We start from the raw sequence: 16,762 nt of genomic DNA on the forward strand, positions 1-16,762 counted from the left end.
ACTCCTGTCTGTTTTTCCAAATTTACCTTTTAGTAAATGAAAACTTAAAGTGTAATGATTTTGACCCAGGTCTGATGGCTGTTGTGCGTTTTGTCTAAAAATGGTGAAGGTTCTTGATGACCAAAGAACAGAAACTACACCACGAGGCAGCAGTTACAGCAGATATTTATTTAGCATGAAATCCCATCCACAGTGGAAGACAAAAGATGAATAAACAGCCTCTTGACGTCATCACTGCAATAAAAAAAAATACAAAACTCAATTTATTTTAACTTTTACCCATATTTGTGCAGTGAAAGTTAAAGAGGCTGTAGCTTGTACAGAAATAATCATTTAGACCAAGCCAAATGCTGCTTTCATCCCTCTCCCTCTCTCATCTTCTCTATCTCTTTTTCTCCCTTTTCTCTATCCCCTTCTTAGTATCTCTTTAGTCTTTGGTATTTCTCTTTCTCTCTCTCTCTTTCTCCTTTCTCTCTTCTATTTCTCTCTTCTCTTTCTTTGAAAAAGAGTCTGTCTCTCTTGCTGTCTCTCTCATTCTCTTTCACTTATCTCTCTCTTCTCTCTATCTTCCCTCTCTCTTCTCTCTCTCTGTTCTCTCTTCTCTCTGTTCTCTCTCTTATCTCTCTCTTCTTTCTTCTCTCTCTCGCTCTCTTCTACCTTCTGTCTTCTCTCTTTCTTCTCTCTATCTTCTCTCTCTCCTCTCTCTTCTCTCTTGCTCTTCTCTCTTTCTCTGTCTCCTTCTTCTCTCTTCTCTTCTCTCTCTCTCTTCTGTCTTCTCTCTCTCCCTCTCTTTCTCTCTTCTCTCTCTCCCTCTCTTGTCTCTCTCTTCTCACTTCTCTCTCTCCCTCTCTTGTCTCTCTCTTCCTCTCTTGTCTCTCTCTTTCTCTCTTCTCTCTCTCTCTCTTCTCTCCTCTCTCTCCCTCTCTTCTCTCTCTCCCTCTCTCTTCTCTCTCTCCCTCTCTCTTCTCTCTTCTCTCCTCTCTCTCCCTCTCTCTTCTCTCCTCTCTCTCTTCTCTCCTCTCTCCCTCTCTTATCTCTCTCTCCTCTCTCTCCCTCTCTCTTCTCTCCTCTCTCTCTTCTCTCCTCTCTCCCTCTCTTATCTCTCCTCTCTCTTCTCTCCTCTCTCTCCTCTCTCTTCTGTCTCTCCACGCAGAGGTTGAACACAGGGTTGTACATGTAAAGAGACATAGTTTTGTACAAATACGGGAATGACTCGGAGCTGATTAGGACGTTCCAGGTTTTATGGGCAAAGCAGGAAAAGTTCCAAACCAGCAACATCTGCACGACTCACTGTAAAAGCTGTGGTCACCAGAGGAACAACGTGAAACGCAACTTTTGACATTAATCCATATGATGAAGATCCATTTGTAAAGCAGAACGAGCCTCACGTGAGCTCAGTGAGTGAATTCTGGAGGTTCTGATCTTTCACATGAGGCCTGTCCATAAACTGAGAATGAGAAAAACTCTTATCTTCCTCTCTCCTCCCTCTCTCCTCCCTCTCTCCTCCAGACAGTTGTTCATGGCATCGAGGGAAACAGCTGGATGACAGTCGGATGGAAAGTAGAGAAAGAGAGAGTTTGGCATTAAAATTATCTGTCTTTTTATTCACTTCCAGGTCTTTTTATTGTTGTTGTTTTTGTCAGCTGCTTGTTTCCATGGAGACAGAAAGGTTAAATCCTGTAGTTTAACACCGTGGTACTCGTCTGTCTGCAGGTTAAAGCTCTGACAGCACAGGGTCAGACCAGAGCGGACGACATACAGTTTCACATCTGTATCATATTTTCCGGATGCCCTCCTCTGACGACCACAGCTTCCACTCTCCTCTTGGAAACTCACACTCGCTAAAATCATCCGTTTTTGAGAATTTGGCATCACCTGAATTCTCTTGTTGTGGTAGTTCGATTTCTAAAAGGCTCAGGTAGAGATAGAGATAGGATTTGAATGAGTAAACTTTACACTCGATACACGAAAACTTAACCATACTTTAACCGTACTCACATGTCACATTTTTCCATTTAAACTCGATTATAAAGACGCACAACGCAGCTTTTCTGTTACTGCTTTGCTAGAAATGTTCCGCACTACTGCATTAAATCTATCTATTTTGCATTTAATCGTTTACAATTTGTATTTATCGCTAAATATCTTGAACCTGTATGTGAGTGTGCTCGCTCTACACAGATCTGACCTGTATCTTTCCCTGGTGACATCGTGCGTTTGTCCCCATGGTGATAGATGAACTTAATGCGATACTGTGGAATATTCCAGACAAAGCTTTAACATCTTCATGAAGACGAGCGGGTGCGTCTTTAAACAAACATTTAAAGTCAAAATTATTACGATTAGATGGGAAAATGTGATCAAATATAAGGTTCATTTTTCATTTTTGTGCGTTCAAATGCAGCTTTAGAGAATAAAATGGTAGTTTGTTTTTATATCTGTCTACAGTGTGGCTTCAACGCCCTCTCTTCCTCCTCGTCTTCTTCCTCTTCTTCCATCTTGTAGCTAACGTAGAGACTGGTTTATTTTGTCAATAATAAATACAACATGTGTTTCTGAAGGAGCTGGACTGAGGGAGCTGAGGATTCAAAACAGAACATGATTTCACACGATTCAATGTGTTTTTGTGTAGTTCACGACAAAACAGCAGGAACAAAAGTGGATTTAACCAACGGATGGTTAGAAAGTCAAACTGTGAACTGAGACAGAAGTAAAGCAGGACTAAACCTGGACTAAAGCAGGACTAAAGTAGGACTAAACCAGGACTGAGACAAGACTAAACCAGGACTGAGCCAGGACTAAAGCAGGACTAAACCAGGACTAAAGCAGGACTAAACCAGGACTAAAGCAGGACTAAAGCAGGACTGAGCCAGGACTAAACCAGGACTGGGCCAGGATTAAACCGGAACTAAAGCAGGATTGGGCCAGGACTAAACCAAGACTAAACCAGGTCTGAACCAAGACTAAATCAAGACTAGACCAAGACTGAGCCAGGACTAAACCAAGACTAAACCAGGTCTGAACCAAGACTAAATCAAGACTAAATCAAGACGCCCAGGACTAAACCAAGACTAAACCAGGACTAAACCAAGACTAAACCAGATATAAACCAAGACTAAAGCAGGACTGAACCAAGACTAAACCAAGACTTAGCCAAGAGTAAACAGGACTGAACTGAGACTAAACCAATACTAAACCAGGACTGGACTACAGAAAGCCTGAACGGGACTGAACCAAGACTACTAGCAAGGCCTAAACTAGTCCTGGTTTAATCTAGGACTACTTTAGAACCAGGACTTCCCAGCGTCCTGACCACGTAGAAACGATACAGAGATAATTCATACATTCACAGGCAGCAGACTGGTTGTAGTGATTTAGAAGCAACATTTGACATTTGTGCTTCCTCTTTTTAGTTTGAATAGACTTTAGACCAGTCTGTCTCTGAGTCCAGCTCCTCCTTCTCTTCTACAATAACTGTACAGAACGCTCAGATCTTGCTCTGATACGGCTAAACCTGTTCATTTACGCTTTTAGGACAAACTTTTGCAGATTTTTTTTTTTATTTAAAGGTCCTGTACCTGATTTTTCCCTGATGTATTTGATCAAAATGTGTCTTGCCTCAGTACAGATACACTGAATGAGCAGCTGTGAACTGTCTGCATCTAATTATAAAGAGTTGTTTGGCTTATTGTGATGGTAAAACTGAAAAGCACTTATAAACTCATCTTGGTGAGTAATTAGGATGCTCAAAATGCATAGGGTAAGTGAGGAATAACTTTGGACCACTGCAAACCATTTAAGATGAACGAGTTTTGTTTTTCGTGTTTTGAAACGGTAAAAATCAGGTACAGCGTCTTTAAACACATGTTCGCTCTGCTCTGTGTAACTGGAGTTTTAGTTTAGTTTCGTGGCTGCAGAGGCATGGGTCAAATACCATTGTTTAGTTCCAGGACATCGATGCTGTTGGAATGAAATTTATGGGCTTAAAATGTCTGTTTTTGTTAAGAAAATTAAATAAATTTGTTTGAAAAAAAAAAAAAAAAAAAGTGTTTTGGGTTTTTTTGGTAGGTGGTTGTCATGATTTTGTCCATCTGAATTTATAAAAACTTCATTAGAGAGGAAGAAGAGAGGAGAGGACAAGGAGGAGTAAAAAGAGAGAGAAAAGGTGGGAGAGAGGAAAGGGGGAGAGAGTGAGGGTAAAGAGAGGAGAGGATGAGGTAGAGGGGAAGATAGTGGGAGGAGAGAAGATAGAAGGAAAGAGGAGAGGGAGGTGGTAGAGGCAGAAAGAGAAAAGAGGCGGAGGAGACTTAGACTTAGAGGAAAGGGGAGAGAGGGAAGAAGGAGTAAAAAGGGGGGGTAGGTAGAGAGAAGAAAAAAGAGTGAAAGAGAGAGGGAGGAGAGATGAAGACAAGGAGAAGAGCAAAGAGGGTAGAGATACTGGGAGGTAGAAAGAGGAGCGAAGATGGAGAGAAAAGAAAAGAGTGGGATAGAGGAGAGGGAAGAGAGAGACCAAAAATCTGTCGAGAGAGAGTAGGAAGTGGAGAGAGGGGAGAGAAAGAGAAGAGGGGTAGTGGAGAGAGAAACTAGAGAGAAGAAGCAGAGAGAGAAGAGGGACTAAAAAGGGGAAGAGGGAGAGTGGTAGGTAAAGAGAGGAGAAAGAAGAGCGAAAGAGAAAGGAGGGGGGAGAGGAGTGAAGATGGAGAGAAAAGGACACAGTGGGGTAGAGGAGAGAGAGAAGAGAGACCGAAAATCTGTTGAGAGAGTGTAGGAGGTGGAGAGAGAGGGGTAGAAGAGGGGTAGTGGAGGGAGAAATGAGAAAGAAGAGTAGAGGAAAGGAGGGGTGAGAAAGATGAGGAGGAGTGAGAGAAGGAAGGAAAAGAAAGAGAAAGTGGTGGGAGGGAGAAGAGAGAGAATAGGAACTAAAACGGGGGTAGGTAAAGAGAGGAGAAAGACGAGATAAAGGGACAGGAATAGAGAGGAGAGAAGATAGGGAGGAATGGAGAGAGTTGGATAGAGGAGAGAGGAGGAGAGAAAAAGAAGAGAGTGGGGGATAAGGAGAGAGGGAGACCGGAGTGGTGGAAAGAGGAGGAAGAGAGAGAATAGAAGAGGCGGAAGGAAGGAAGGAGATTGTGGGATGAATGAGAGAAGAAGAGGAGAGAGAAAAAAAAAGGGGGCAACACTTCTGGCATCTATTCAGAGTCACGCTGCTGTACAGATACTGCCCCCTGGTGGTTACACAGTGCATAGCAGCCTTTAATTTGACCACAAAAGTGTCAACTTTTTTAATGCAATCTAAAATTTCCATTAACTATTTTGAATATTTGAAATGTTACTGATTATATCTTTAAAAAGCAAACTAGCTCCATAGGTAACAGTGAACAGCTCTAAGAAAATGTTGGGGTTTTTTTTTAACAGAACAAACCTGCGCTCAGGAAACATCACACACACATTTTATTCATGACAAGGACATTAAAGTGTAAACAATGATAATAATAATTACTTCCTGGGCTTAAGCTTCCTGCTATGCAACATTTTACATTTTTTCCCCATTCAAAATATATAATCTTTAGTTTAAAATTGCAACGTCCTATCCATGGACAGTGAGCGTTCATGATTTTGATGATGTATTAATTTCACATAGAGGATAGAGGCCTGACAGACTTCATCATGTACAAAACACTTGTAGTAGTAGTAATAGTAGTAGTAGTAGTAGTAGTAGTAGTAGTAGTAGTAGTAGTAGTAGTAGTAGTAGTAGTAGTAGTGGTAGCAGTATTAGTGGTATGTGGTCCCTTTGTGTATTCAGTCCTTTACCACATCATCCCCTCATCGACTCCTCAGATGAATATTTGAACAGTATAAATATTCATCTTTCATTCAATACTGAATCATACATGTTCCTGTTGTATAATCTCCCTGCTGCATATTTACACACTCCTCCTTCTGAAGTCATGTCCCACAGTGACTCCTGTCTGCTCCTGTCTCTAAAGCTGCTCCTGTCTGTAAAGATGTTTAAAGAGGGGGTATTACACATAAGATCCCCATGTTACATTTTATTATTTTGAAAATGCTATATTCACCAAAAATAATGGTGTTTAATAAGTTTGCTCTGAGTCCACGCTCCCCTTGTTCCCCATGCTAAGTAACTCCCCCTTCACAGCATTATCACAATCTCTAATGAAACTTCTGCACATTGCATCAGGTTTGTCAAGTTGTGGTATTGTATCATGTCAAGTTATTTTTCTTCATGTCATGCATTTGTATATTTATGGAGAACTGTCATGTGCTAGCGTGGGTGATGTAGGCTTGTGGGTGGAGCCTTGTACATGCTCCTACTGCTAACCATAAGCAGGGTTTGAATAGGTCCTGGAAGAGATCTCTGGAGTACTCAGCTTTACTTTTCCAGTTCATACTTTGACATTTTATTCAGCAAAATCATAATTGTCATGTTAATTGTGTTGACTGAACGTACACAAGCAAAAGGTTTATAACTGAATCATATTGTTTTCAGGCATATTTAACGGGGTAAACTTGAGCACTAGGCCGGAGGATCTAATCCAGGAATCCAGGAATCTCACTACGGTAAAAGTGAAACCTATTTCTTCAGGGCACATCTCACAGCTGATGCAGAACAATAAACCGAGGAGTCAGAGCTGAAATCAGATCTGTATGACCACGCCCAAACTATGTGAGCCACGCCGTTTCTGCTTCTGACCAAAATATTCAACCAGGAAGTACTATTTGATATCTCCGAAACCGGGAACGATTTGTAATTCACACCAACTATCACAGCTGCACTCACACTGTACAGATTTAAGTCATAACTTCAGCAGAGGAGGGCAGGGCTTTATAACTCTGTGGGAGAGTCACTGGGTTTGACTTTATGCATTCAGTGAGTTTATAAGTGCTTTTCACAACTTTCTGAAGCCAGTTTGAACTAATATTTCAGCTGGCCAAACTTAAACATCATTGTGTTGTATTTTCATATAATAGAAACCACTTAAACATGAGGGGGAATACAGTATTTTACCATTTAGTTGAACCAGGCGAAACTTAAAGGGACTGTATGTAAGATTTTGACTACTGAACATTTTAACAAACTGAACATAAAATTCTAATTAGATATAACTTTTACTGATAAAAAAAAATAAAAAATAAAAAAAAATGCTAATGCTGTTTTTTTTTCTTAGTTACGAAAACATTAGACATGATGGCCAATGATGGTTTATGTTGTAATTTGGTATTTTGGCTCGCAAGACGATTATCCAATCAGAAAACAGAATGAGAATCACATGAGTTTCATTTGTGTTGCCAGTTTCAATGCTGAGATTCAGTTGGTTTAAACCTAAAACGACTCTCTCTGATTTGAGTTCACACTTCCTAAACCCCAGCACCTGCAGCCAACCATGAATCAGTGCTAGTGCAGCCTCTACAGCTCAGTGAGTGAATTCTGGAGGGTCTGAGCTTTCACATGATAAAGGTAAAGGCACTGGGAGCACAGATTCAGCTGTGATTGTACTTTTTCAGAGTACAGGCCACGTACTGTCCCATTAAATTGACAAATGAGTGAAGTGTGAACAGTTTTAAATCACGACTCCACCCACCTCTGGTTAGGAAACAGGAGACAGGAGTTAGGACTTCGGGAATAGGAGTTAGGAGGCAGGAGTAGGTGGGAAGTCCCGCCCTCTGAGTGGAATGCCGCAGGAAAGAAATAGCATCAGTTACTTCTATAGAAACTCACAGCTTGGCACGGATCAGGTAAGACCCAAACCTTTGATTAGACCAGCTTAAAATATACAAGTAACTAATCTAATTTTTAAAGGAACAAATCTGTCATTTTGTTTGTCTAGTTTTGTTTTACTTAGTTTAATTGTCTTGCCTCTGTATTTTATTGTTGTATCCTGAAAATAATAATATGACAAGTTGTTTTACATTTGTTTGGTCAGTTAAAAAAACACAGTACAGTTGCATATATTCTTAAAGTTGCACTGTGTAACTTTTCTGGGGGAGGGCCATCACCTGCTTGTTTGGATGGAAATGTTATTGCTTCGCCTGAAATGCTCCGCTGTGTGACATTAAAACATTTCTGTCAAACATTTGTTTCAATACTGTTTTTCTAGTGTTCAAAAATACCTTGAAAAACATACACTCTCAGCAGATTCTCCTCTCTACAGATCTGACCTGTAACTTGGCTTGGTGGCATCATTTGCTTGTTTCTAGGGACATAGATACTTTATGGCACATTTCGGATGGATTGTTATGATATAGTCTATATATATACACCCTATAGTCTAAACTGAGCTGGAGACAGGTCAGAATTCTGTGGTGGAATTTGCTGTTTCACTGTCACATTGCAGATTCGTTGACCCTGTTTATGATTCATACGTCTGTAATTACATAAAACAAAAACGGGCACAGTTCAGCATGTTCTCTGGCAGTATAAATAAACAACAGTCAAATGATTTTTTTCCACAATATCACAGCAAGTGGTGTCATTATTCAACCCCAAAGACGTGATAGTTGACAGGCAAAAGGACTTTAAACCATAAGATTAATGTGAAACGTTTGTGGAGCCAGTTCCAAACAAATAATGATAAGGTTCAACATTTGTGGAAGTTTGGATATTTCTTCCAAAAACAGTGACTCTCGGGTGGAGTTATATAGAACCCTGCCCTCCATCTAAGATTAGAGATAAATCGATATATCGGTTGGCTGATATATTAGGCTGATAATTGGATTCGGTCTTAAATCTCCAGCACAGGTCAATATTTTGGTTTGGTCAATTTTGTCCTTGATCATACTCACTAAACTTTATTTTAACACTTAAATATGAAGAGACAACTAAACTAAATGTGATACACTGCTCTTTTATAGGTTTGTGGTTAAAAAAAGGGCTGTAGATCAGTTTAAATTCAAATACAATTACATAATTTGAGAAAAATTATCAAAATGTACCCTATTTATCAGCCAAAAAAGATCAGCAGAGTTAAGCAATCAGTAACAGCATCAGACATGAAAAAACACATATCGGTCCAGCCTATTTCCATAAAAGAGCTTTAAACTTCCCATATGAATAAACGGTCACATAAAACAAACCAACAGTGAACGCACAAAACACTGAGCAGATTCTGAACAGGACCAAATGTTCTGTGGCTTAAATCAGCTCAAAATGAGTCGACAAAAATAAACACGAGATTAGTTTGCAAAAGTTAAACGTATTTTTTCTCGTAACATTCTGGCCTGTGCAAAAATGAGGACTTTGTGTGTAAACTATTGGACAACATGTATTTATGATAAGGCCAAATACTTTTACACATATGGAGTAAATAAATGTTCTCATAAGTATGTTTTCAGTTGCTTAACAGTTATACACATTTGTTCTTTTTGATTTACTTTAGAATAAGTCTATTAGCAAAAATCTGTTTCAAAAGTTAACAATTAATAGCAGAACAATTAGGCTACATGTCAGATCTGTGGAGAGGCGACCCCACTCAGAGTAAGTTTTGACAGTAATTAAATAAAAGTTCTTGGTGACATATTGTTACTAGTTTCTCCTGAGAGACAGTGGATCTGTTCAGAGCAGTTTCGATGCTGACGTGTTTTTTGAGTGTAGATTTACAAACAGCTCGGAGCAAAGAACAAACTGAAGATGTTTTTATGAATGAGGCAGAGACTGTAGTAAACACAAGAGAGGTGACCTTTAACTAAAATGTGAAACTACAACATCTCAATGCAGTTTGAGGCCCAACAAATCAAACATGGTCAGTATCTTTAAACTACAGGGACTCTCCAGTGGTGCTACGTGAACAGTGTGAGGCTGTAACTGAACTCAGAAAAACAAGGATGATTTTATGATGAAAGTGGTCATTTCAAATCCGTCAGTATCATAATAAAACCCCTGTAATTGAATACATGCAAGGTAAGTTTAATGCCATACTGTGGAACATTCCAGGAAAAGCTATGTTATTAGAGCAATAGACAATTCATATTATTCTATATTCTATTAAATGGTGAAAAGTCCTCAAAATGTCGCCTCTATGGAACCAAGCGAATGGCGAGGAGTAACACAGTGCAACTTTAATAAAGGGCGGCAGTAGCTCCGTTGGTGGAGTGTTCATACGAATCCCACTCTTGACATAAACATCATTAGTTGAGCAGTCAGATCCACTCTCCCACAGGTTGGCGGTACAATTCCAGCTCCCACAGACGAATACTGTCATTGTGTCCTTGAGCAAGACACTTGCCCCATCTTGCCCCTAGTGTCTGCGTACACTGGTGTATAAAAGTGTGTTTGAATGAGTGAGTGGTTCCTTGATGTAAAGCACTTTGAGTGCCTTTAAGGTGGAAAAGCGCTTTGTAAAAATATGGCCATGTGACCAATAAGTTATAACTAGTTGTGTTGTGCTGCATTTTTTTTTTTTTAACCAGACCAAAATATTTAGACCTTCAGTGGTCAGATCTTAGTCAACCATTAGGGGCCTGAATGATTATGCAAATATGACTCAGGCACAATTCACACTTAGCTCAGTTCGATAGACCTAGCTAACAAACAGAAACTGTAAACAACAGATGTTAGTTTCAGTTTAGCTCCTCTCTTCAGACAGATATAAGGCAGTGTCCCCAAGCAGTCTAACCAAAACTGAAGAAACAGATGAGTATCGAAACGTCTTTGTCTTTGAAACCTTTCTGTCTCGTTGATAGAATTGAATTTTTCTTTTGCTATAATTAGTTTAACAGCTGTAACATATCTTCTTCTGATTCAAAACATTTACAATACTGATGTTCATTTCAGACAGAGTCCTTTTGTGTTCATGACAAACTGGTTATGTTCATAGGATCTGACAACCCAAAGTGAGGAGCTCATTCTGCACTGATGTTTGAATCACATGTTTACATCATATCTGAGGACACAGAGGTCATGTTTATCATATATGTAAAGCCACACTTTGTAACTTTTTAGCCATAACACAGATACAAATAAAAGCTTGTTTTTTGGATGTCTTTATAGCAATGAAAAACATAGAAAGATGTATCCTTACTGTGAGCAGGCTCGCATCTCCACAAATCTGACTCTTATTTGTCCTGGAGGATGGCCTCTTTTTGTTTGTTTCCATAGAAATGTTGTTCTTTTGGCTATAGTATTTTATACTATGGCATAAAACATACCTATTTTCATGGAGAGCATGGTTTTAACTTTCTATGTCTGTAGAATCATCTTACTTAAAAAGGGGTGTTATGCTAATAAACTTTTCGGAGCTTTCTCCAACGTTGTTCCCTCATCGGAAACAAGCTTGGTTGTAGGTTGTAGATGTCATCTATGCATGTTTGAGTATTTCAACGATCTCTCCTGGGTCTTATTCGAACCTTCCTTATGGTTAGCAGTACGAGTCTGTCCAAAGCCTCAGCCCATAAGATTACATCACCCCTGCTCCCACAAAACAACTCTCCACAATTATTTAAAAGCACGCAAACAATACACTACAACCTGACGTGATGTGCAGTAATTTCATTAGTGGAATGCACGTGTTGTGATAGCGCTCTGAAAGGAGACTCATTTAGCACTGAGAGCAAAGGGAAGGGGACTCAGAGCATCAAAAACAAAGCTGTGTTAGATGTTAATATGTTGTGTTCAGTGATTATAGCATTTTCCAAACAATAAACATGGTGATCTATCTGTTAGCAGTTAATACCCCATAAGTGTAATACTCCTTCTTTAACAACAGTTTTAATATATTTTTAGTATTTCATTGTGAATTTACTGGAATTTTCAAATGTATTTTAATAAATTTCTCTTTTTTCTACAGTTACAAAAACCATGACTGGTTCCTGCCCTCCAGAAGACCACCCTTCCTCTGCTCAGACATGTCCCAGCAGCACGCACCCGGAATCGGCCAACTCTGCTCCTCTCTCCCCTGGATCTCCAACCACAACAACCAGGGAGTCCAACCCCCAACTCGACCCTCCACCACCGATCCTCTCCCAGCCCAAACCAGTACCACCAGAGCAGGGGGACAAAGGCAGTGCACAGACCCAGGAAAACCAGCTCTCGTGTGGGGCAGGGGAGAAGTATTGTGGGATTTGTAGGCACCTGGTTCTAGCCCTGGTTCTTGTGGTTCTGTCTCCTGTTATCGCAGTGGGGGTGTGTGTGGCCGATATAGTGACTGGAGAATGCTTCAGAAGCTACGACGATGAACTTGAAGACTGGGAAAAACCCTAAAGCGATTTTATCAGTATTTTTTTTAAAGAAGACATATTGTGCTTGCTGCTGAATCCTATGCATATCACTGATTAAGAAAATAAAATTGAAGAAGGAAGTAAGTACTGAGCTGTGTACCAGTGGTGAAAACAGGGGTAGAGGGGTAGGCCTCTGAAAAGTCAATTTTGCAGAATACGTTGTTATGGCCCTAGAATTTCTTTTTGTTGTTTGTATTTGTCCTGTGTTTCTTGTGCGCGTCACTGAATCTTCTACTTTTCCCATAATCATGGCTGTTGGAGCGTTGGTTGTGATTGGAGAACTGTTTCCCCGCCTGGCCAATCCTGGGGCCCACCTTAAGCTGCCTCCCACCCTACTTAAGAAGATTCAGGACACCTGTGTGTGGCCAGTGTGCATGTTGTGTGTCTCTTTTGGTCATGTCACTATAGTGGTAGTGACTGTTTTGAGACACCTCGCCCTCAGTACTGATTCTGTGTTTGTTTGTCAAGATTTAGTTTTGTTACTGTAAAATTTTTATTTTAGTTAACTTCACTATTGTTTTTGTTTAAACAAGGTACTGTCTGTTTCAAAATTTTTTAGACCACTTTTGTTTAGTTTACCCTTAACATCCATGTTAATTAAATTATTTCTTAATTTACCATTTTCCATCTTGGTTTCTTCTGTTACTTCCTTGTCCCCACCCGAGCTGGGTCGTAACATATGTGTCTAAAAACGTATGCATGTGAATAATAAAGATGGGACAAAGGGTTTGAGAGAGACAGGGACAAGGGAAACTTAAACTACATCCTACTTTTGCGGTTTGAAAATCAGACGTCCACACATTAAAGTAGGACTTAACACATAACTCCGCCCACAAGTTCACAACCCCATTTCAAATAGAGCTGCTTAACTTGATAGTACCTGAAGGACTAAAGAGGAGAGTGTGATTTGTCTAACAGGTGTCCACACTTCAAACTCCACTGCTGTAGCCAGGTGTTTGTAATCACAAACACCTGAATGTAATCAGGGCAGTCCTGTGTGATGTCATGTAGTACCGGTACTTAAAATTCCAGAAGCCACTGGAGGCCACAAAAACTTACATTTGGGTGTTTTTGACCAGAAAGTTGCAAATTGGCCTAGTTTACACAAAGTTGCCAAAAAGAGTTGATTTACTGTTTGGTTCTACGTTAAGATTGAAGAAATGTTTGTATTTCCATGTCCCATAAGTTGGCAGATTTTTACAACAGATGCCCTTCCTTTCCATATTATTGTAACTGAATGGAAAATGTTGTCTTTGAATAAATGTATTAAGTCACCTTGATACTCACTATTTAAGTCTGAGATTTTAACACATGCTAAATACATTTAAAATTCCCTCCAAATTGTTCTAAAAAACGTTTGGATGTGCAAAGTACTTGGATCTTTATACTCTAAATGATACATTGATGGAAAGAGTCACCTATAAATATCTTGTTTTTTTAGCTTAACAAAATTCTTATCCTTTAAAATACATATCTTTGAATTATGTAACAGTTTAAAATCAAAATGATATTTATTTACTATAGAAACACATCTTGTATTCCATTGAATTGCTGAAAAGAAATAGTTCCAGCAACCTTTCATTCTGTCCTGGATTATGGAGATAATAATATACATACAGACTTCAGCCTCTACTTTGAAACCTTTAGATACCTTCTTTCACTCAGGTGATGAATTTAAACTCATCACTGTGCACTGTGTGAAAATAAAATTGGCCATCGCTGTCTGTCAGAAGAGAACAACACTAAAAACATGTATTTATAAAGGACTGCTTGATAAACTACCTGGATATGTCAGTTGTTTATTGAACTTTGATACAGGAACTTTCAATAGATCTGATTGATGATTGTCTATGTCTAAAAAGTGGCCGCACTAGAGCTGAAACAGGGGGAAAAAAAGCTTTTGGTTATGTTGCTTCCCAAAAATGGAGCACATCAGTATTGCAAAACTGGATACATTGGTGCCACTAATACACTTTAATAATCTGGTGATAAACATTTATAATCACACCTGCTCCTGCTCCTTTGTACCGTTTTAAATGGACCTATGCAGTTATTTATTTTTTGTCTGTATTGTTCTGTATTTAACAGGGTGCTCATGAAAAGCAGAGTCTGAGTGCTCTCATTGGGCTCTCCCTGGATAAATAAAGAGAAATAAAAAATGAAACTGAATTCATAATGGACCTGAAATTGAAAAGAAAGCATACTTAAGGTTGAGACTACAATGATCTAATACTGTAATGACTGTAATGACCTAATATTTTGTGTTTAGTTCAGAGTTGACACCTTTTGTTGTTCTTGTAACTGTTTATGTGTTGTTGTTAATGTAACTGCTTTTGTTTGTGACACTTGGCTACTGTGCTAACGAGTTTATGTGATGGGAGTGTGACGTCAGCCATGGCGTTCAGCTCCAGTCCAGTTGTTTTTACAGCTCCAGCTCCTGTCAAATGAAGCTCATCGACGCTGGCAGTTATGGGAACAGATTTGGATTTCCATATTTGGAATTCTGACCGCGAGTATCATAGCAACCAAAGAGCCAACCCGGAGTGAGGCTGTTGAAGGTAACGCCCCCTCCCTCCCGCTCCACTGGTTTAGCAGAAAATGGGCGCTTAGCAACACTGTCAATCAAACCTGTTGCTAACGCTAACAGGAGTGACCTCAGGGGAAAAAGATGCCTGATTTGTCTGTTATTAATGTTCATATATGTACTTAAGGACACAATAGGGAAATAAAAATACCAGGATCATGTAGAGCAGGTTAATACGAACATTTAAAGACCAAAATGACAAGACTGACAACAGCAGTTACAGAGAGAGGGGCGACAATTTCTTAATAGAAAGTGAATTGGAGCCAAATTGGAGTCAATGGAGTCGTAAGTGTGTCCATTCTTACTTCCTGCTTGGAGCGCGGTGTCTAGCAGGTTAGCTATATCCATTTACAGTATATTTACAGTCTATGGTTAGTGTTGAGTTAGGAGACTGGCTGTGCTGAGTTGAGACGGCTGTTGTTCTTGTTCTGGACAGTAGCCCTTGTGTTCAGCAAATAAACAACAATAAGTAATTTGGCGCACCACAAAGCTACACTATTCTTCATTTTGAGTCACTGAGGACTGGACTGATATTGTACTAGCCATATGTACTAGCCCATAAAGGCGATGTACCTGATTTTTACTGTCTTAAAAATGTGAAAAACAGAAGTAGTTAAAAGTTATTCCTCACCTTCTGCATTCTGAGTATCGTAATTATTCACCGAGTTTATAAACGCTTTTCACAGCTCTCAGAGACCAAAGTGGAATTTTACTGTCATGATAAAGTTAAGAGTAACTAGCATTGTAACAGCACACTTCCTGGCTATCAGATCAGATCCCTATTTGAAAGAAAAAAAAAAAAAAGATCTGTTTTTGTTACTGAAGCACCATTTTGTTTCTATATGTTTATGTGAGTTAAAGGCAGTTCAAAGTATTCTGCATAAAAATAAGTTAAAAGTGACTCCAGAGATAAAAAATATATATTAAATTAAATGTTAAAATGTTTTATTTTGACAGTACGTCTTATTAAGGTTTGTCCATGACAGCATGAGTGTGCCCTCTAGTGGCAGAGAAACTACTACAACTACAAACAGGAAAGGTTTTATTGCCATTGGATTTTGTAACTTAGGTCCAGCTCCAGTTCTGAAATGTTGAGTGAGATTTCAAGAAGGAATTCAGAGATAAGAGATGTTTCCCTAACGTAAATCTTCCTCTTTTATATTGTCACGTAGCCTTATATCTGTGTAATCCCTCAGTTGATTTCATAGTGGTCGATTAATTTATACCAGTCTATGTTTCTTATACTTGTTCTGATACAGCTCAAGATTATTCTAAACGTATTACGGAAAGGTTCATTTCTGTCCTATACGTCTGTACCTGTTCAAATGAGTTTCTAGTTGCAATGCTAGTTTCAGTGCCATTTTGTATCTGATTTTCAATACTTCTCCTCTAACCTGCAGAAAGAGGATGCACAGATTCTCAGTATATGCCTCATGTGAAAGCGCGCAGGGTACAAACAGTTCCTTTAAAATAAATAAATACATAAAAAAAAACAGGCTTGAAAAACTAAGAAAATTAAACAGCTTAAAACTAGATACATAGAGATTTCAAGTCATTTTAATCAGAGGTGGGTAGAGTATACAGAAATTGTACTCGAGTAAGAGAAATGTTACCTCAAAAGAATATTACTCAAGTAGAAGTACAAAGTAGTGGTCTGAGAAATGTCTGTCTCCGTGTGTTTGGTATGGCTACTACTCAAGTAAGAGTAACTTAAAGTGTATCTGTTGGGACATAACATCTGATTTCTAATTTGTTAATGCAACATGAACAAAAAAAAACATTAAATAAAAGCACAAACTGGTATTTTTAAAAGACAAGACACAAAAATGAGACAAACCTGAAGGAGCAGTGCAAGAAAAACAAATATTCAAATCATTTCGTACGGTCGACACAAAGCTTGTCACTTGTGAACTTACTCACAGTGGGAAGAGTAACCTACACTTTTAC

This window comes from Periophthalmus magnuspinnatus, chromosome 14 (assembly GCF_009829125.3).
Source record: "Periophthalmus magnuspinnatus isolate fPerMag1 chromosome 14, fPerMag1.2.pri, whole genome shotgun sequence".
NCBI classification, from domain to species: domain Eukaryota; kingdom Metazoa; phylum Chordata; class Actinopteri; order Gobiiformes; family Gobiidae; genus Periophthalmus; species Periophthalmus magnuspinnatus.